The sequence below is a fragment of the Ambystoma mexicanum genome, chromosome 1q (genome assembly GCF_040938575.1).
Source record: "Ambystoma mexicanum isolate Mex_15411 chromosome 1q, UKY_AmexF1_1, whole genome shotgun sequence".
NCBI classification, from domain to species: domain Eukaryota; kingdom Metazoa; phylum Chordata; class Amphibia; order Caudata; family Ambystomatidae; genus Ambystoma; species Ambystoma mexicanum.
The window spans coordinates 253,679,413-253,701,701 of NC_090922.1; the positions used below are offsets into that span (position 1 = coordinate 253,679,413).

A 22,289-nucleotide genomic window follows, 5' to 3' on the forward strand; every position below is an offset into this window, starting at 1 on the left:
TCAACACTCTAGGAGTGAAGCGTGACATTGCAGATTGTTTTAGTTAATAGTGTTGCCACAAAAGATAAGATAGTTTGGCAACAGCTTATAGATATCGGAAAAGTGGCAAATGCTTTAGAGTTTCTGCTGAAGCACAATGATTTGTACAACAGAAGTCTGACTGTACCAGACTTGTGTATGCTAAATGAGTCAACCAGCAAGAGCAGCGAAGGTCAGTTCCAATGTCTGTTGCAGAAGGTAATAGTTTGTATGAACACGACACTATTCATCCCCTATACCCACATGAAGTCATGGATGACAGTTGATCAGATGAAAGCAACACAAGGGACACCAATCAGTGTCTGGGGGAAAACTTTAGAAGTTTGTTGTTTCCCTATGCTTTTTCCTACTGGAGAAGGAGGCAGATTAGATGATTGGAAGGTTCCGATTTCTGCTTCAGAATATCATTGTACACAAATGTATTATGAAGATTCCTGATTCTGCACAAATGTGGAATATATTTTTCACTTACTGTAGGAAAGTGAATTTTCAACATTGTTATGCTGTTGCTCATACACTTCAGACAGGAACTCGATTTCACAATGTTTCTGCATGTGAGATGCTGTGACTGGTAAAAGAAAAAAATGAAATTTTAGAAAGAGAAATTACCAATATCCTTGCCACAATGAGAGGAACAAAGGAATATTGCTATAGAAGACATTCAGAGGTTAGATGCATGATCAGAAATATGGGCCCTGCAACTTGGTTTGTGACTTTAAGTTGTGCTGAGTATGGTGGGGATGATCTTGCAGAGTGGATTTGTGAAAGTAACCACAGAAAGAAGACATAGAACACATGATAGCAGGTGAATTGTGTTATATGCACCCTGTACGTGTATCACGATTCTTCCATTGATTTTTAGCCATGTTACACTTTATATGAAATAAAGAAAATGGTCCACTATGCACTTTGAAAATTTATTTTCGAGGAAAGTGTACCATGCACGTGGGGCTCCACTATACATATGCTGTTGTGGACTAAAGATGCTCTTCAGTTTGGTAAAAAAAAAGTAATGGCTTTGTGATGGAGTTTATATGCTGATGTACAGAACAAGGTGGAAAGGTTTCAAAGGAAATTGTGTGGGAAGTACTGTCAGAAAAAATATAAAATTAAAGATAAGTACTACACTCAGTGCAGATTTGGCTTTCGTAGGCCTGTGATATAGAAAAGAGTATGAGTCCAAGCTACCTCACCCTTAGGGTGCTATGTTAAGTGTTGACACACATTGGCTGGAGGGTTAATGTAGCATAATTAGACTTTACTAATATAAGCACACATATAGATAAAACAAAGTTTATTCTAAAACAAAGTAAAAAATGGTGACAGCAAGCATAATAACAAGATAGTATATGTATAGGTGTTTACAGTTCGTATTTTGGTCACAGTATTTAATTCACAACGTAGGTTATGAGCCATGGATTAATAACATAGCCCATCTCGAAAGGAGGAGTGTAAACACCTATGCACATACTATCTTGTTATTATTATGCTTGCTGTCACAATTTTTTACTTTCTGTTTTAGAATAAACTTTGTTTTAACTATGTGTTCCTATAGTTGTCTAATTATGCTACATTAACCCTCCTGCCGGTGGGTGTCAACACTTACCATAGCGCCCTAACGGTGAGGTAGCTTGGACTTGTACTCTTTTCTATATCTCTGCTATACCCTCATGAGCCAGGCCCCCCGAAACCAAAAAAGAGGGACAACCGCCTATTGTTTGCTGACAATTTCCCAGGCCTGTGATACCAGTTGGTTGAGCAAATATTCTAATGTCATCTGTTCGACATCATGTTACTGGTAAATCGCTGAGGAATACATATCATTTAAAAGAGATAAAGCATGCCCATTCGTTAATGATTACACTCCTGTCATTGCTCAGCTTTGGAATGCAAATACTGATGTACAGTACATTGCAGATGATACTACAGCTGTTGCTCGTTGTGTTACAGCATACATGACAAAAGCTTAAAAGAGCAATGCAGCTGAAATAAGGGTATTTATCAGCGGACAAAAGTCTAAGTCAGAAACGTCTAAGCTCTGGTCTCAAGATGCCCTCTCATAGTGAGTGTGGAAGCAGAGAAGCTGCAGATCGGCTAACTAGTTTGTCTCTGTATGGACATAGCATTAATGTACTATGGTTAAGTCTTGCACAACTACTAAAATAAATCGGGTACTGAAACCTTTGAGTGAAATTCAGCAATTAGCTGAAAGAGTACCTTTATAGTACAGAGATTCTCAAAACCCATTTGATTGATACCCATTATCCAAATAGGTCTGCAGAGTTGGAAGATTATTCTTTGTATGAAGTAGCAGAACGCTACTCAAATCAAAATATTGAAGCAAACAATGACAGAGGACAGTTTAAAGCACATGGATGTTCTGGTTGTCTAATGAGACATGAGATGCAAAGCAATATCAACCACATGAAACTGTCTTGGCAAACTGCAGAGAAAAAGGAATATCTATTTTTGGCTTTTGCAGTTGTTCTTCCCATGGTGTGCAGAGAGTGATTTGCTTGGAACTTTTGATTTAAATAGATATCCAAAATGTGAACAGTACTTGGTTATACTGGAAAAAGAACTACGTGAAGAACTACTTTTGGCAGCTGAATTGGCAAAAGAGACTCCTGAGGGTAGTCAAGAATCAGCATTAGGAAGTCGAACTGTCTTGGGCGAGCCCATTATTCAAACTGATGTTAAGCTCGCCATGGAAGAAATGCAAAGGGCAATACCACAAACTAAAGTTGCAGATACAAATTATGATACATTAGTAAGTAAACTTAAGGTAGAGCAGAAGGAAGTTTATTGGAAAAATCAAAGACAGTTTCTTACACAGTTTACAATATGACCAGCATGAATGTTCTTGTGTCCAATATAAACCTCTATTGATGTATGTTAGTGGGCAAGAGGAAACCGGAAATCTTTTTTAACTCGTGTATTGAGAGCAGTTATACAAAATGTAACCGATTGCTCTTTGTTGTGTATCGTAACTCCTCTAACAGGTTTAGCAGCATTCAACATAGAAGGTGTTACTTTACATCGATTGTTGATGCTACCAGTGGAGCATGACAATAAACTTGAGTATAAAAACTTATATCAAGTGTATGAAAAGTTCTAAGAAATTAAATACCTTGATTGTAGATGAAGTAAGCTTGGTGTCAAACTTGATGCTAGCTTTCATTCACCTGCGAATGCAAGAGGTCTTGAAGACCTGATGTTTTGTTTGGAGCTGAACATGTCCTTGTTTTCTGAGATTTATTACAATTAACTCCTGTGAAAGGTCAACTAGTTTTCAAGATGCTGCAATCTAAGGATAGTCAAAACTATAGGTAGCATTGGTGATTTCAACCTTTGGAATAGTTTTGAACTCCAGGAACTACTTAATATGAGGCAATCTGTAGACCTAGAGTATGCAGAAATGCTTAATAAGATTTTTATCGGTATCCTTGAGGAGAATATGAAAACAGTCTTAAAAGGGAGACTCATTTCTAATATGTTTAATGCCGGTTGCACTACGCCTTATGTCATGCTGACTCTTCAAGAAAAGGGCATTTTTTTGTGTTGCTTTGATGTGTACACTTGGAAAGTGTGACAAGTTCAACTCTTCAATGCTGCTCTCTGAGAAGCAAGACATTGTAGAGATATAAAATTGTGCAATGTTTTTGATGGCCATCTTATGCCATTAGCGTTAGATAAAAGAGCAAAGGTTTGATTAATTCAATTAGTTAAATTTCTAAAACAGCAGGTCTAGAAACAGTTTTAAAACTGTGCACCAATGCATAAGTAATGTTAAAGAGGAACTTGAATGTAGAAATTGGTCTAGTCAATGGAGCAATGGGAACAGTGGTTGCATTTCACACTTTTCCTCACAGTACAAATATTGAACGTATTCTTGTATCGTATGGCCATGTAAAGGAACCTCATTTGATTTCTCTGACCTCTGCTCGCTTCATGCTTTTGAAGGATAAAGGGCACAATTTACATTGTGCTCTGCATATGCAATTACCCTTCATAAACACAATGGTTGACTTTAGAAGCAATACTAAGTGGCATTGGTCATGTAGTGTTCAAAGAAGGAATGTCCTATGTGGCCATGTCACGTGTAGAAAATATTGAGGGTTTATTTTTAATAAACTTTGATTACTCTAAAGTGACAGCTGACATTTTCTGCATTGAAGAATATAAAAGATTACGTGTACTTTATGCTCCTCAACTTGACCTTCCGCCTCTTCATGCTAAGCACTTAGCAAGAAAAATAAGGAACTAGTAAAGCTACATTAAAATAAAGTGGTTCCTCTTAAATGTACAACACAAGAGAATCTAGCAGTGTTGGAAAGTCAAAAAAAGATGACATACTACCATTGTAGATTTAGTAATCGAACAGGAGTTGAATGCTATTCAAATGCAGCTTTGTACATGCTATTTCAAATGACACCACTGATGCAAGAAATAGCTTCAACATTGGACAAAGAACTGTGTGGAATGTTTCAACATTAAAGTATCTGTAGATGAAATGTTTCAACATTAAAGTATCTGTAGATGAAAGACCACACATTGAGCCATGTCAATCAAAAATGCAGTAGCTGTTGCAAGTGGATGAGAACATTTCTCTCAAAATACACAGGACGATAGTCGAGAATATTTAATGACTATTTCTGGCACAGGAAACAGTGTAGATAGATATGCAAGTATGTCTTATGAGTGGAAGCATGAGTGTGATTCTGGAAATGCATTGGAGGGATAGGGCCTACCTGTCCTTGTTCTCTAGTCCTTTTTCATATGTGTTCTGTAATGTTTTCTGCCCAGGTGTCCATGTGGGACTCCTGGCATTGCAGCCCTTCCTCTTTTTGGTTTGGTGTACAGACCATTGGGGTACCCTTATGGCACCCATGGGTGGAGTTACAACCCTGTGCCCCTAGTGTATGTTTTTGGGCACCTGTCTGTGACCCACAGAGCAGGGTATGGGCTGGTGGCAGCTCCATGCTGATCTTGGCAGGCACTCTGAGTATCCTCCATTTTAGGGATACCCAGACCCTGCCATTGGAATCAGTTGATTCCTGATAGGAGACAAGATGGCCCCTGTGGCCTCTTGCTTTTTATTTCCTGTTACCTTGTTTTCCCAAAGTCCTGGGAAGCCCTGACTCTGTCCCTTCCCCCGACTGGCTGTTGCGTGGAAGTTCCATATATGGTATTGTGGGGGAGTCCAGGCCAGAATGGCTGGAGCCTTTCCAGTCACTGTATGTTGTGGGTACACCCTTGGGGTGAGACCTGGGTGAATGGAGCGTGTGACCAATATACAGTTCTTGATATGGGTGTCTTGGTTCTGGTATTAAATACAATGAATGAGACAGCCCTGCCCAAAACTGGTTTGAATGCAGTGTGGAGTGTTGAATGTCTGGGTACTTGTCCCAATACACATTCCTTGTTGTGAGCGTCTGAGAGGGAGGAGAATGACCTTACTCCTATGTCCCTTCTCCTTTCCTCCATACTTGTGGGACATCTCTCCGTCCTGTGGGACGGGACCGGAGCACTTTGTAAAAAGCATTTTCAAGTTAGACTTTCCAGATTGTTCGTGTCACCGTCGCTTCGCGAGGGCGGTTCCCCATCCTCTTTGTTTAGAGTGTTTGGGTCCGGAACACCATTGGGACTCCTGTTTTTACTGTGACTCCCTTTCGGTCCGGGCACTTCCGACGAACTCCTCCTTTGCATTTTCAGGCGTTCGACGAGAAGAAGAAACGCCCGCTAAATTCTTTACTTTTCAGAGCACCCCGGCCGGGGGATACCTTTCCGGGTTCCTCTCGGGCCGGGAGGGGCGTTGATCGCTCTGCACCGGGGTTCGCCCTGAGGTGCCCGTTGGGCCTAATAATTGTACCAGAGTTTTCTCCGAGGGTCTCTGTAAGGGGTCTGTGGATACCGGAGTACACTCCGAGGCCCCTCCTGTGAGGGCTGTTTGTAGACCCAGTTCTACAGAGTCGTGGGGTACCGGAGCTCGCTCTGAGGCCTCTTTGTCGGCTTCCCTCAAAAATAAGACCGGGGTGAAGACCGGGGTGTGCCCCAAGGCCTTGGTGGGGCTTGCTGTTACCAAACGTATGTTCGAGGCCCGCGCAGTTAAGGTTGTCACCGGACATGGGTCCGAGGTCCCTCTTTCAGAGGCTAAAGTTACCAACATTTCTCAGAGGCCTGGCAAGGCCTTATCGGTGAAGACTGTTTCTCACCGTTCCCGCTCTTGTGGCGACACCAGATCTGTTGAGGGGGCAAAGAAGCAAAGTTGTTCTTTTACCGGCAGTGCCGAGGTCCTTCCTTCGAAGGCTCAGTTGGCGGTTGGTATGTCACAAAAACATTCCAGGCCTCATAGTACCGGCTCTGCAGAGGTTCCTTATGTTAAGGCTAAAATTAAGACCCCAGATCCATCGACGGGGACCCCTGCCTCACTTCCTCACGTGCCGCAGTTCCCCTCAGATGAGGACAAAATGGCGTCCCATTCCCGCCACGACCGCGGCGGCCATTTTAGGGGCTACCTCTAAAACTACGCCATCGGCCTCTGGTGTAGGGCTTGGTCCCTTGGGTGAACCTAAGGTCCCTTGTGCGCATCCTTACTGGCCGGTTTATGATTGGAACGCCCGGTTGCCTCTTCCGCACAATGTTTCGTTGCCCACGGGGGCGGCTTCTTTGATTTATGTGGATACGTCGGTGGAGGGGCCGGTGTGGCACCCTTCCCCGTTACGTCCCTGGATTTTTCCACCTCATGAGAGGCCTCCTCAGGTCCCGAAACAATCTCCTGAGGATGCCTTTTTCGGTAAATTTCAAGCGCTTATGCGCACCGACCCCATGAGGGAATATTTCAAAGGGCTTTTCAAGGAGATATGCCCACCTGCGCCTCCGGCTCCACCCGTTCCTTCGGTGGTTCCGCCGTTGCCTCCCTTGCCCGTGGTGCCTCCCCCTGCTCTTCCGCCTTTGCCTCCATTGTCCCCAGTGGACAAGGCAGTGCCTGACACGGCTCAGCAGGATCCTGACCTGTCAGATGACCCTCAAGGCGATCAGGACAATGAGGACCTTCCCCGCTCTATCGGAGCCTTTCATGACCGGGTACTGGACATGATGAGTTTCTTAGATGTTCCGGTGCCCGAGGCACCCGCTCCGCAGGAGGGCGTGCTTTCTGGGGCGTTCACCCTGTCTCCCTTGGAGCGTACTGGCCTGTTCCTGCAGAAGGACGTTCTGGCCCAGGTCCGAAGAGTCTGGGACAAGCCACACTCTGGACATTTTGTCAATAAAAAGATTGACGCGAGGTACAGGCTGCATTCTTCGGAAGAGGTGGCCCTGCCGTCTTGTCTGCCTCCCTCCTCCACAGTGGTGACTGCGGCTATGTTGCAATCCAGACCTGCAGCATTCTCTTCCACGACGGCTACTCAGGTCTTGGGAAAGGAGGACAAGCTCCTGGACTCCCTAGGGAGGAAAATCATTGCCAACTCAGCCTTGCAGCTCAGGCAGGCCAACGCTGAGTTGATATTGGCGGGAGCTAACATGCGGATGTGGAAAGTTCTGTCGGAGTTTGAGGAGCACATCCCGGTCGAGAAGTTGGAAGACTTCAAAGGGGGCCTTTCCGATGCCTGGGTCTTGGCTCAGGATATCCTGGAGGCTGCGGCTCATCACGTAGACACCTCGGCTCAGGGCCTGATGGGGTTGATACCTCACGGCAGGCGTGGCTGCATGCCACTAAATTTTCGAAGGAAGTGCAAGACAAGGTGTTGGACCTTCCTTTTTCATTCTTCTACTGATGTAGAGCTCACCAAGACCAAGGATAACATTCAGACGGCTAAATCATTGTCTGTTCTGGTCAAAGCTCCTTTCAAATCCCAGAGACCGTTGTCGTAAAGTTGACCCTCCTCTGGTTTTAGGGGCTTCCTCGACCGCAAATCTCGCAGAGTGGATATTCCTGCGGGGAATAACCGCCGTAGACAACAATGCATGCAGTCTTTCTCCAGCTCCTCAGCCTCCTCATCAGGTTCAGGTGGCACCGCCACCGATAAGCCTGCCAAATGAGGGTTTTCCACGCTCGCACAAGACCCCGGTGGGAGGACGCATTGCGTCTCATTGGGAGGCGTGGCAGACCATCACAGAAGACAGATGGGTCTTGTCAGTCGCTCGAGCGGGCTTCCGCTTACCTTTACCCCCTACCCCACCCCTCAACCCTCCTTTTCAGCTGTCGGGCACACCCTCCCTCAAGGCCGAAGTTCAGAATCTTCTGGACCTCAGAGCTGTGGAACCCGTTCCCCTTGGGGAGCGAGGGGAGGGCTTCTACTCCCGGCTGTTTACGGTGCCCAAACCCAACCAGGCTGGCCTGCGCACCATCCTAGACCTTTCCCAGTTCAATCTTTTCCTACCCCAAGAGAAATTCAAGATGATCACGCCCGGCCAGATACGCTCCTCCTTGCAGATGGGAGATTGGCTCAGCGTTGGGGATCTTCAGGATGCGTACATGCATATCCTGATTTGGAATCCACACAGGAGATATCTCCGCTTCTCTTTGGGAGAGGAGCACTTCCAGTTTCGGTTGCTTCCTTTTAGCCTCAGCTCGGCGCCGCGTGTCTTCACGAAGATGTTGGTGATTGCGGCCTATCTTCGTCTCCAGGGTATCCATGTGTATCCTTATTTGGACGACTGGCTCTTACGCAGCCCTTGTCCGCTGGCAGCAGCGGGCAACCTCCATTCTCTCCTTCAGCTCCTGTTCCATCTTGGGCTGTCGGTGAACTGGCGGAAATCCTCCTTGACGGTTTCATAGGACCCGATCTTCCCGGGTTTTTGTTGGAACACGATCGACTGCAGAGTGTATCTGACCAGGGACAGAATGGCGGATCTGTTAGCCACGTGTCAGATATTTGCGCAGTCGGAGAGCATGTCGGCCTGGTGGTTCCAGAGGCTTCTGGGCCTCATGGCCTCGTGTGTATTGATTCTTCCTCTTGCTTGTCTCAAAATGAGACGGACCCAGATGGTTCTTCGGAGTGCATGGCGTCAAGCAGTGGATTCGGATTCCATGCGGATTATGATTCCGGATTCCATGAGAGTGGACTTCAATTGGTGGTCATCTCTCAGCAATCTGTCTGGAGGTGGAGGGTTTCAGGACCCGGTCCCCGCGGTGACGATCACGATAGACTCCTCCCTTCTAAGGTGGGGTGCGACGTTGGATCTCCTTCAGGTCTCGGACCTCTGGTCGCCTCAGGACACGCTCCTGTACATAAATAATTTGCAGCTTCTGGCGATCTTCCTAGCGCTCAGGGCATTCAGACCGCTCATTGTCAACAAGGTGGTCCGCATAAGAATGGACAATGTGGTGTCAATGTATTACATAAACAAGCAAGGGGGAATGAAGTCTTCCCCCCCCCCCTCGTGGACCTTCCACATTTGGGACTGGGCCGTGCTTCATGGTGTCTGGCTGCTTGCAGTGCACATCCCGGGCCAGCTGAATGTCACAGCGGATGTCCTCAGCCGGCGGACAGTGGTCAGCTACGAGTGGGAATTGAAGGCGGAGGTCCTCTCATGGATTTTCTCGTGTTGGGGCCCACCGGAGGTGGGCCTTTTCGCTACGGCAGTGAACAAGAAGCTTCCTCAGTATGCCTCCAGAGGGGGGCTGGGAGCCTCCTCTCTGGGGGATGCTCTTGAGATTCCTTGGCACAACATGAGAGCTTATGCCTCTAGTTCACCGTGCAATTTGGAAGTTGAAGAACTCGGTGAACTGTTCCCTGCTACTCATAGCCCCGTGGTGGCCGGCTAAGTTTTGGTTCTCAGAACTTCAACACCTGTCGGTGCGTCCGCCGATCAGGTTACCAGTAACTCACGATCTTCTTCACCAAGGGGAACAGATGTGGCTCCCTCCCCACAATCGCTCAGCTTGGCGGCATGGTGCCTGAGTTCAAGTCCTTAGAGCATCGGAGTTTGTCAGCGGATAACATGCAAATTATCCAGGCAGCCGGGAAACCCTCGCCCAGACCTCAATACAAGAGTAAATGGCTCAGTTTCTGTCATTGGTGTTTGGAGAAGAAGTTGGATCCGAGGGTGGCCACGATTGACACGGTGCTGTCCTTTGTGTCCTCCCTAGCAGAGTCAGGGGTTCATGTTCTGTCATGCAGGACTTATATCTCAGCGGTTTCTGCTTACCTTTCTACTAACCCAGTGGTGAAGAGGCATTTTGCTGGCTTGACACGCCTCTACCCTCCGGTTCGTAATCTGCATCCACCATGGGACCTAAATGTAGTCCTGACGGTGCTGTGCCATAAACCCTTTGAACCAATGGCTACGGTGGACCTCAAGTACTTGTCTTGGAAAGTGTCCTTTCTGGTCGCTGTTACGTCTGTGAGGAGAGTGAGTGAGCTCCAGGCATTGTCGGTGGAGCATCCTTTCTTGGTCTTTCACAAGGACAAGGTAGTCCTTCGGACAAACCCGGCCCTTTTACCAAAGGTGGTGACCGAATTCCATCTGAATCAGTCGATCTCCCTTCCGGTCTTTTTTCCGAACCCTGCCTCAGAGGCTGAAAGGGTTCTACACTGTCTTGATGTCCGAAGAGCTCTTAGGTTCTACTTGGACAGGACTTCCGAGCTTAGGAGTTCTTCTCAACTTTTTGTGACCTTTGGTAACCCTCAGGGCAAGCCGGTGTCTAAGGCAACTATTTCTAGGTGGATCGCCGCCTGCATCACGGAGTCTTTCACCGTCCAAGGGCTGAAACCTCCTAAGGGTATCCATGCACACCTGCTGCGGGGCAAGGCTGCTGCGGTTGCTTTTCAGAAGTATGTCCCCTGGGAGTCTATCGCTAGGGCAGCTACTTGGGCCTCCCCATTTGCTTTCTGTAAGCATTACTGTCTCAACATGTGCTCAAGAGCTGACGTTCAGTTTGGTCAGGCTGTGCTGAAGAACCTTTTTCAGTAAGGGGTATTTCCATCCACCCGTGGTTCCTGTAAGGAGTGCTTGGGAATGCCCTTCTGAGCGATTGGTTGTCTGAGTGTGACCTAGCATAACGTATGAGCGACAGAACAGTATATCTGGGGGCCTCTCACATCTAGAAATCGTTCAGAAGCTGAAGTCGAAACTGATGCTTGATCTCGACCGCCAAGCCCGAAGAAAAAGGTTGACTGCTGTTACCTTCACCGCAATCTGAAAGCTGCTGTGCCGTCGAAACTGATCAAAGACAGGCCCTGGCTAGGAGACCTCTTTCCGAGCTACGAGAGACCATCGTGCACCGCTAACGTTCGGCGAAGCTCCCTGGAAGTCAGACCCTCGACAGGCTGCCAACCGGATACGGTACCGCCGAGGAGAACAAAGAGAAGCACCGGACAGTTGTCCACCGTCGTGGACCAGGGTTCACAGGTTTGCTATAACCGCTGGAGGCACGTCAAAGCTGTGTTGCTCAGAAGCGGGAACCGCTTGGTGCCGGGCCACCTACAACCGGAGCTGCAAAGGATGCTCTCACCTGCACCGTCGACCGATTTGTCCCGCTGGAGAATGCTGAGGAGCATCCGCCGGTGTATTTCCTGCCACCCGAAGACCGCAGAGATGCCGGACGACTCGACACCCTTACTGGGCCAAAGTTCTTCATAGATTCTTTGCGGCAACCAACTACCGTCGTCAAGGTGCACAGCATGGCTCCCCCCTACAGGATGTCCCCGATTGATCGTCGACTAGCACCGCCAGGGCCGAAGCGGCTGCCTCAACGCCGTTGTTCACCATTTCTTCGAGGGATCTCGACATTCCATGGCTCCTGCCTTAAAGGGATCTGCTCAAGAAGGATCCCTCGACGACCAGATGTCGAAATCTACTATTCCATGTACATTGGTGTGGTAGAAGTACTTAGAAGAAAATAACCCATATTGAACAATATATGGACTGGGCTTGTATTATATCTTTATTTACAGGTTGCCCAGGCGAGGGGATCCTCACACAGAACTGTGTCTAGGTAACGGGGCCAGTATTCTGCCAATTGTTTGAACCAACCTACTTTCCTCCTATGTCTATTGTTGGTTCACTTTATTAACTGATTTGTATGACATTTCAACTGAGGACAGTAAATGCATTTTAATGGAATCAAAGAGTAATTGTGGTACCACATAGAATCTGGATATATTTACCATTTTAGATTAACCTGAGCACAAAGTGTGTTATTGTGTACATAACTTGAGCCCTTTTTATATAAAGAACTGTGTTTTAACTAACATAGTGTGCGGACATTGCTTTGTAGGTGCTTGGTGACTACACTGTACTTAAGAACCAGCCTGCATCACCTCTTGAGAGCTTAAGCCTTGGTTGCTCGTCCATAGCTACCAAATAGAGAACCTTGGCTCGGGTGCTCTGTGCTTCCCCTCTGCCATATAGAGAGCAGGAGTACAAATACCCCCCCTCCAGTCTTTACAATGGGGGTCATTACGACCCAGGCATTAACCAATGGCGCCATTAGCGCCATGATTGATGCCGGAATCCGCCATGGTGAATGGCGGAATTACCGCCCCATTCCAAGGTTGGAGGGGCGGTAATTCGCCATTCACCATTGGCCCCTCCCCATTCCCATTTTTGCCCCATAGGGCTCAATGGGAATGGGGAAGGTGGTAATTACAGTACTGCTAATTGCGGTACCGTAATTACCTCCAAGGACCCTTTGCGGGTCCCTTCCTTAACGGCTGGTGAAACCAGCCGTTATGGTAGGGACCCGCAAAGGGACCTCGTAATTGGGCGGTAAGGGATTACCGGCACCAGTACCCTTACCGGTACCAGTAATCCCTTACCGCCTGGGTCGTAATGAGGCCCAATGAGTGTTCACAATGTAAGAAAGACCATATTACTTGTGATGTTTCAGAAAGGTTTACCGCCGAGTACGGTCTTCCTGTCCCTTATCAAAAAAGTTAACACTTTTCTTATCTTGTAACAAAAGCTTTGCATGATCTGCAATGCAGTGACTGTGGTTGTAGTGTACAGTCTACACTGCAAAATCTACTTTTGAAACATAATTAAGAGGTACCTATTAAAAGATAGTGTAGATGGTAGAAACATTGACACATTGGTAGTTAATTGTGTAAATAGTCAAGTTTCTATTAGTAAGAACACTTAAGACGTGCAATTATTTTTCATGAGGGAGCATCCATTCACTGTGGACATTTCACAGCATAGGTGCACACAGAAGTAGATTGGCTTGTCTGTATTGACTCTAGAGTCACACACTAAGCTAGATTGCCAACAGGCTTAAAGAATGCTTACTTAATGTTGCTTGAACCAAATTTTTTAAATATGTTGTATATTCTTTCAGAATATAAACATACAAGAAATGATGCTTAATAGGGCAACATAAGTAATAATTGTTGAATGTAAACTGAAGCATAGCTATTGACTGTTAGAATATAAAATGATATAAAATAAAAGTATATATTACTTTGACATTTTATAAATGATTTAAAAAATAAACATTCTGCAATCTTCTACTTCGAATGGATTGTGTCCTCCAACGTATTCCTCATCTTTGACATGTAATGTCCAGCTTCAGCTGCTATGGAAAACTTTTTCGGCAGAGGGCGCTGTGTGTTGATGGTGTTGAGTCGATGTCCCTCGAAGGCCTCTGTCAAGGGTGATGTCATCAGGGATGATATATAGCTCGCGCTCAGTTCTGTTTTTCTGCAACAGCACTAGCTTTGACTACAAAATTTGGCACGCCTCATTGTTCTACGCATTTCTTTCGAGAAATTATTTGATTTCAATCGTCATGTCATCATCTTCAACGACATCTATGCCGCAGACCAGCTTTAAAAAATGCAGAGACTGCGGGTCCAAGACGTTTCTCACCGACCCGCACCATGTCTGCCTCTGGCGCCTCGGGATGCCCACGATATGTCCAATTGTGTCAATCCATGACAGGAAAGGCTTGAGGGAGCGGAAGGGGAAACTCCAGGTAGGAAGAATATCCAAGTCCCGACTTACTAGGCCTTTGACCGACGAGTCGAGAGGAGACTCTCCTCGAAGGAAGAAGCCTAAGCGCTCCAGGTCCAGGAGTGGCTCCCACCATGCATCGTCTTCCTCGAAGAAGCTGAAGAGAAGGCACCGGAGGTCGCCTTCGTCGACTTCTTCGTCCGACGCCTCACCCGAAAGGGCACCTGTCCCTCCAAAAAAATCGACCCCAGCAGAATGGGAAGCTTTCCAAAAGGAAATGTTAAAATATTTTGAGCCCCCTACCGAGTCTTCAGAGCAAGCCGCTAAGGAGAGGTCTAGCCCAAAATCCTACGCACCCTCGATCCCGGGAAAACGGCCTGATAAACCTCAGGAGCCATCGAGGCCCTCTTCCCACGTCAAGCACAGCGAAAATTCGAGGTCGAGCTCCTCGACACCTTTGAGACCTTCGATGCCAGCAGTGTCTTCGACACCTGCTAGGCCCTCGACAAAGAAGGAGTCTTCGACGTCCGTCAGGTTTTCCACATTGACCTCGAAGATTTCAAAGCCAACTGCGCGCCACATACGTCAGTGGTCCAATTGAAACCCAGTGTCCCTCCTCTGTTGACGCCAGTGACATTGTCAAAGCCTGTTTCTTTAATTCCTGAAAAAAGTCACTCCTCTTCCTAGAAAGGACTTTTTCAAGGCGCTATCTTCACTTTAGGAAGTTGAGCAGCGTTCAGAGGAGGAAGATGCCCCGTTTGGGTTGCAGTATGGGACACCCAATGTTCCTGAGTGTCTAATATCTGAAGAGTCCAGGATTAAGGACTTATACGACACCTTACAGTCTGCAAGTAGAGTAGACACTTCACCTGAGCTGGAATTTGTGCGACCTGAGCCGGGTGAACATGCAGACACTCCATACAGGCAACTAATGTCCAAAGTTGTTGAGTAGATGGGAAGGAGCAGACCACCACTCCCTTATGAACAGGACGACCTAACCGATATATTGTATCAGGGTCTGCAGACTGACCCTGTTTTGCCATTCCATGTGGCAATGCAAAGAAGGGTGGCTAAAAATTGGGGAAACTCTGGAGACCCATCCGGCAGTTAATAAAAAAATCAGACAAAAAAATACCGCCCTTCCTTTAGTCACCCCGACTACCTGTTGAAACCCCCACTCCGCAGAGTTTAGTGTTGCAGGCAGCTACATCCATTTCAAAACAGAGTACCCTACCATCCCTCCTGATAGGGACGACAAGCGTGTAGAGGGATGGGCAAGAAAGGTATTTTCAGCAGGGAGCATGGCACTGAAGTCGGCCAACTCCACTTGTGCACTGTGGGATTGCATATCCATGCCGGCAGAGCATATTCCCGAAGGGGAAGAAAGGGATTGCTTCTTAGCTAAAATTAAGAACGGCAAAGAGGCTAGTTGTGAATCCCTTCAGTCAGGATTGGATACTGCGTATAGTGTCAGCAGATCCATGGCTACAAGCACCGCAGAACGCAGAAATGCGTGGTTGAGGATGTCAGGTTTTGCACCAGATGTGCAATCTAGACTCCAACATACCTTTTGACAGGTCTCATCTTTTTGGCAGCAAGGCTGACGAGAGCCTTGAGAAGTTGCAGATCTCGAAAGCAGCGGCCAAATCTTTAGGCACTGCCGTTAGGCAACCTCAGCTCTTTCGTCCTGGGACTAACCTTAGAGGGGGTAGATCTTTTCGCTACTACTCCTCAATTCTCAATTGGAAGGGCGAGAGGAATGGCTAGTCAAAGGGGGCCAAAGAAGGTTTTCTCGTGGTGGACGAGGTAGAGGTGCCAAGCCAGCTCAAGCAGCAACCTCCTTACCACCGGCCTCGGCAGCAGCCGCCACAAAACCACTCTGAAGTCTTGAGTCACAATACACCAGTGGGGGGCAGACTGTCTCAACATCTGCAAGAATGGGAAGACATTACTTCAGATGCTTGGGCCCTGGAAACAGTAGCCCACGGTTGCTGCCATCCTTTCATAAGAAGACCTCAGAACAATCCACCGGGAAGCCACTCTTTGATGATTCCGGATCCGCTCCTTGTGGGGGAAGTTTTAAGCTTGCTGGAGAAAGGTGCCATAGAACCGGTACCTGTAGCGCAGAGGGACAAGGGATGGTACTCCCCATATTTTTTGATCCCCAAAAAGGTCATTGGTCTGAGACCCATCTTGGACTTAAGATACTTGAAAAAGTTCCTCAGGAAGGACAAGTTCAAGATGGTCACACTATCTTAGATTCTTCAGCCCCTCCAACTTCAGGATTGGTTTGTGTCATTGGACCTCCAGGATGCTTATTTTCACGTGCCAATCCATCTCGAGCAATACCTGAGGTTTGCAGTTGGCAGTTCTTACTATCAATTTCGAGTTCTGCCTTTAGGGCTGACCTCAGCCCCAAGGGTTTTCACCAAACTGATGGCGGTAGTAAAAGTGAATCTCAGGAGAGGCGGGATTCACGTCTACCCCTATTTGGACGATTGGTTGATCAAAGCGCCTTCTCCCGAACAAGCCCTGTATCATCTGTCACCTGCCATTCCCTTCCCAGATTGGGCTTCTCCCTCAATGTCCTATATGACACCTTCTCAACAGCTCAGTACATCAGGGCTGTTTTAGACACTTCCTTGGGAAAGAGCTCGCCACCCAAGTTGAGGGCTCAAGACATTCTTCAGATGGTTACCAAGTTTCAGAATGCCCAGAATATTCCAGCCTTCGATTTCTTGAGGTTGCTCAGTCTCATGGCATCCTGCATTTTTCTGGTGCTAGAAGCCTGCCTGAGAATGAGATCCCTTCAATGGGCTTTAAGAACACGATGGTGGGGCGTGGCCTGGAGCACCAGCGATGTGGCAGCTTCTCTGATGGCCTCTGTGTGAAGCCTGCAAACAACTTCCATAATCTGTGGTTCCTGCAGTCGTTTTGAGTCAGACTAAGCACTACCCACAAACAGAACATTGGAGCAACGACTGAACTCAAGCTGGGCCCCTAACGCTGTCCAGGACCGGAGCTTGCAGCCCCTGAAGGCCAGAGGCACCCACATCCGAAAGATCCAAAATGGCGGACGGGTCTGGGTATTGCATCTATGGCAATCTACCCAAACTGTCAGCGACTCATGGCCGGAGCATCCGAATAGCTGGAAGGCGCTAACCTGCAATACGGCCCCCGCCTCGCCAGCGCTGCTGGCCTGGAGGCGGCTCCCAGCCCCCCCCCCAACCTCTTGTTCGCAACACAGTGTGGGAGCTGAGAATATCACGGCGCATGGAGGCGGCCCCTGGGGGGAACAACAGAACCAACAGGTGAATGATAGCCAAGCTCGTCTTGACAAGCTGCCGGCCCGCTGCTGTGGGGGATAACTGGAGCCATCGGATCTGTGGCCTCCAACCTCCCGCCCGACACTGCAAGCTACTCAGCCAGCTCAAGGGTGCGGTAGGCATCGTAGCCTCGCCCCGCCCCATCGCTTATCACTGCTGGAGACAGTACCCAGGGATGAGCCCCCACCACACTGCTGCGGAACGGGCCACTGTGTCAACGGCCACCCGTCGCGGATGCCCGAGGCAATCCTCCCTACCATAGAGGTTTGATCACCATCAGCTGTCGCCCCAGGGGTACCATTGTCCGCCTCCACAACTCCACCGCTCCCCGGGCTCTACAACACTGATCTGGACCCTACATGAAGGACATCCGTAGGTGAGCCGCCCTGCAGCCTCCACCGCTCTGCTGCCTTCCCCCAGAGTGGCAGGTAACGGTGGAGAACAAGCCTGGGACACAGATACGCCGTGGGGGCCTTGCGTGGACCGGCTCCTGCACAAAGCGCTTCCCACCCCAGCTGCTCCTGGAACCTACTGCTGGGGCTGAGGTAGGCTAACCCCTCGTGTGCCTCTCCAGCCTGAATCCTCAAGAACTGACTTTGCTCTCCAAGGCGCCGCTCTAACTACAACCTCAATGAGGTAATCAGCTGGCTTCACAGAATCGGTCTGGCAGGCGCACACCACCAACTGAGTCCACGAGGTAGGAGCCCCTCCATGCTGCAGGAAGCATTGGGCAGCGTCTCAGGACCCAACACTGCTCCTATCACCCCATCAGCGTAAACCAATTGGGGGAGGAGCACCTGGAGCATCAATCCTCTATTGGCAAGCTTATCCCCCATCTTCTTGGCGCCTTACCTTGACAGGCACCCAATGTGGGGCCCTCGACTTCTGCCCAAGTCCCAGCCCAGATACAGGCATCGCACTCAGACCTCAAATCCGCGCTCTGCCCGTCAGAACTCTGTAGGTTCCTATATTTTTCTCCTGCCAGCGAAAGAGATTTCACCGAAGCCCCCCCGCCCCATTTCACTCTTACAACTCCTGAGGTCACTCGGGGGACCCGGAGGGGAGGTTGCAGAGATGTCCAAGCAGCTGAAACCCGCAAAAAATGCAGACATTACCACCATGCTCCTTCCTACCGATAAGGGGAAAAAATCGGAAGCCCCAGAGGACAGGGTACAGCTGGCAACAAAGAAGGACATTCAAGCCTTCATGTCTGATATCAAGGCTGTATTCCGGTCCTGTATGTCCTTGCTCAAGAGTGAGCTCACTCAAACAGACCAGAGGGTCACGGACGCAGAACAAAGGCTGAGTGAGGTGGAGGACTTAGCCCAACAACACTCTGCAACTCTGGTGGAAATACAACACTCTTTACAAGCATTACACAATAAGAATAAAATTCTTGAATACAAGCAGGAAGGCCTAAAAAAACAGGAGCCGATGTAACAACCTGCGCATTTGGGGGGTTCCCCTCCTCGATCATAGACAAAGATTTGGCTGAATAGGTGGGTGATTTCTTCCCGTCGCTGCTCCCACACCTAAGCAAAACACAACTCACCTTGAATCGCACCCACAGACTGTGCCCTCGTCGGGGCTCAGAAACGGACCCCCCTCCGCTCCACCCCCGGATGTAATGACAAGGGTGCACTTCTATACCACCAAGGAAGCAATCCTGGCAATTGGGAGAACCATAGACAAGCTGTCATTTCAGGTCCCCCCCTGCAAATTTACCAAGACTCTTCTCTCGTGACGATACAAAAGTAGTGGGCCCTCCAACCCCCACGCTCTTCCTCCAAGATCACCAAATTCGGTACTGTACTGATGGCTGTTCCCAATGACACTATAATTCACCTATGATGGAACCTTCCGGTGAATTAACCACCTAGAAGACGCAGAAACAATCCTCTGCCCTGACTCTCCCAGAGGGGCAAGAGACGTCCCGACAAATCCCATTGCATACGAATCGGATGGCTCCCCTGTCAAACCAAAACGCCCCGCCTGGACTAGGGTGCAGAGAAACCGGAACACAAAATGACCAACTGCGATTCTGGTGGAAAATGGACGGTGCCGGAACAAGGAACTGCGACAACATAACTGCGGGCTTCACACGGCCCATGCCCGACGCCAAGGTGCATGCCACCATTATTCCCTTGGAGTGGAATTCAAGAAACCCTGATACAGACTGGTTTAGCCATGTTGGTTTTGGGACATGCCGGATGAAAAGAATCAGCTTCCCAAGTTTTTCTAGGGTCGGCCTCCCGTTGGAGGTCAAGGTTAAAATCCCAGCCACAAGATGACATCCTGTTAACGAAACCCCCAGGAGATGGCTGACCCGCAAATGCCCCAGACTCTCCCCCTCCTCATCTAGTACTGAACTTTGTCTCGCTTAACATCAGAGGACTGAACTCCCCCCACCAAGCGCAAATCTGTGCTGCAGCAACTACACAATGGGGAAAGCGCAGTGGTTTTTCTTCTGGAGACAGACCTCCTCTCAGCAGACTTTGCACGTCTCCGCAATAGGTACTTTCCGCTCCAATTCCTGGTGTCCAGCGGCACTAAGAAAGGGGGTACAGCGATCCTCTTCGTAAAAGGACTGAACCCACAAATTCTAGAGATGCTGCAATGCCCCGAGGGTTATGTGGTGGTCAAATGCCTCACTCACTCACTCGTATCAGTGTATGCCCCGAATGGGGGTCAGGACACTTTCTATGAGGCTCTGGACAAGACCCTCCTGTCATTTGCTGAGGGCTAGATAATCATAGCAGGAGACTTTAACGGGGTCCCAGACCCAGCTAAGGACAGATCACACCCCCCTACGCCCGGAGACTTCAAACTCGCCAGCAGCCTCCTTTGTTTCTTGCGGACCTTAGATGTAGTGGATACATGGAGAGTGCTTCACCCCGCCGAGAGGGATTTCTCTTTTTACTCCTGGTGCTGACCTTCGCCTACATTGATGAGGTGTCAATCGGATCCAGGATACTATCAGACCATGCTCCAATAACCTTAACCCTTCGGGCGCACGATCCAGACCCTCCCACAACACAGATGGAATCTCTATGATCCCATCCTTAATGAGATGCTGCTGAGAGACTCAATAGCAAAAACGATCAGAAACTTCTTCAAGGAAAACCCAAATGCCGATACTTCCCCAGCAATCACATGGGACGCCATGAAAGTAGTGGTGCGAGGAGAATTAATCACGCATGGGGCAGCGTTCCAAAAATGCAAACAAATCCAACTGAACCTCGAGGAGGAGGTCCAGAGGGCCGAAATGGAACATAAGCGTAAAGGCTGGTCCCCTAAGTCTCAGCCGGCCTTATAGGCTACCCGGAAAAAACTGGAAGCCCACTACGTGGAGAATACAGCACTCCTTTTAGTCGAATCGAAACAAAGTTATTATTCCAGGAACAACAAGGCAAATAAATTACTGGTTGAAAAGCTAGCCAAAGCAAGGAGGAGAAACGCAATCATTGTCTTTGCGACCAACAAGGCAGGGTCCAATATGGGGACCAAGAAAAACTGCGGCTTGCCGCCACCCACCTTGCCGAGGTAATGTCTGCCTCACCGCGGGACCAGGAAGAACAACTAGAATACCTGCAAAGTGCAGCGCTTCCCTGGCTTAAAGACTCTGCCCGAGAAAGCCTCGATGCCCCGATCTCAGGTGAGGAAATTGAAGCTGCTATCAAATCCCTCAAACTCAGAGCCCCGGGCCCGGACGGGTATTTAACAAAATACTATAAAGTTTTCCACCCTCAATTGATTGCCCCTCTGGTCACCCTCTTTAACTCATTCGGCGAGTCAGGAGCTGTTACCCCCTCTGTGCAGGAATCTATCACAATCCTCATTCTTAAACCGGTCAAAGATCCCAGGGACAACAGCTCATATAAGCCCATCTCCCTCCTAAACATAGACGCTAGCATATACTCAAAGATTCTGGTGAGCCGCCTAGCAGGGGTCATGCCCGACATAATAAACGCGGATCAGACAGGCTTCATAAAAAACAGATCAACTGGGGATAATATCTGTAGAGCCCTTAACTTAATTGATATCACGACCCAGGTCTCACTGAAGCTAGCACTCTTGGCTCTGGACGCAACCTAAGCGTTCGACAAAGTGGACTGGGCTTTCATGCGCTTCACCTTAGAGACGTTCTGCTTCGGTCCAGCCTTCAAAAAACTCGTTTTAGCTAACTATCAATCCCCAAGGACCCTGCTTAGGGTCAGTGCCTCCTTATCCAACCCGATCCCCTTAACCTGCGGAACCAGACATGGTTTTTTTTAAAAAACAATTTTATTGCATTTTCAACAAACAAAACCAATACAAACCAAATACGCAGTGCAAATATCAATAGTACAATTTTCCCATTGTTCATTACACAGTTTTGGTCACTGCTCCCCTTGTCCCACCCCCCCTACAAGCCTATTAATCCTATTCACTCTGTATCCGCACCGCGTGGCGGGGTTTGATTTCCAACCAGACAGAGTTGCCCTCTATTCCTGCTTCTGTTTGCGCTAGTTATGGAGCCCTTTGCCCAAAGGATTCGGTTAAACCCCGAAATCGGGGGCCTCCAGGCAGGCCCCTCCCAGCACAAGATTGCGCTCTATGCAGATGATGTGCGGTTAGCTGTCACGAATATTAGCACCTCGTTGAAACCCGCTCTCGCCGAGATCGATAGATTTGGGAAAGTAGCGGCCTCCTCTATCAACTTTGGTAAGTCTGTAGCCCTTGGGATAGGCTTAGAGCTGGGGAAACGGGAACCCTCTGTCCGATCCGATGGAGTGAAAAAGCCATTCCTTACTTGGAAATCCTGATTCCCGCATGCCCGGGAGAGGACTATCCAGCGAATTTCCCTAGGGTCTTCAAAGAGCTGGAGAATGACCTCGACCACTGGCAATCCCAAGAAATCTCACTCATTGGGCGCATTGCGGGCAGTAAAATGAACCTCCTTCCGAGGTTCCTGTATGCCTGCTCCTCCTTATCCACCACAATCCCTTTACCTCCTCTCCACCGGCTGCAAAAGAAAATGTCCCAGTT

The 22,289-nt window shown here is 48.5% G+C and overlaps 1 protein-coding gene and 1 long non-coding RNA gene across 6 annotated transcripts in view; one reads left to right on the forward strand and one right to left on the reverse strand.

The window, feature by feature from the left end:
- LOC138527192 (uncharacterized) overlaps window positions 1-22,289 on the forward strand; it is a 536,606-nt gene that overhangs the window by 233,047 nt on the left and 281,270 nt on the right. The window lies entirely within an intron of this gene.
- Window positions 1-22,289, reverse strand: part of LOC138527194 (uncharacterized) — a 375,852-nt gene that overhangs the window by 157,578 nt on the left and 195,985 nt on the right. The window contains exon 2 of the long non-coding RNA XR_011283817.1: window positions 512-607. This is a non-coding gene — a long non-coding RNA (uncharacterized lncRNA). The remainder of the gene's footprint in view (window positions 1-511; window positions 608-22,289) is intronic.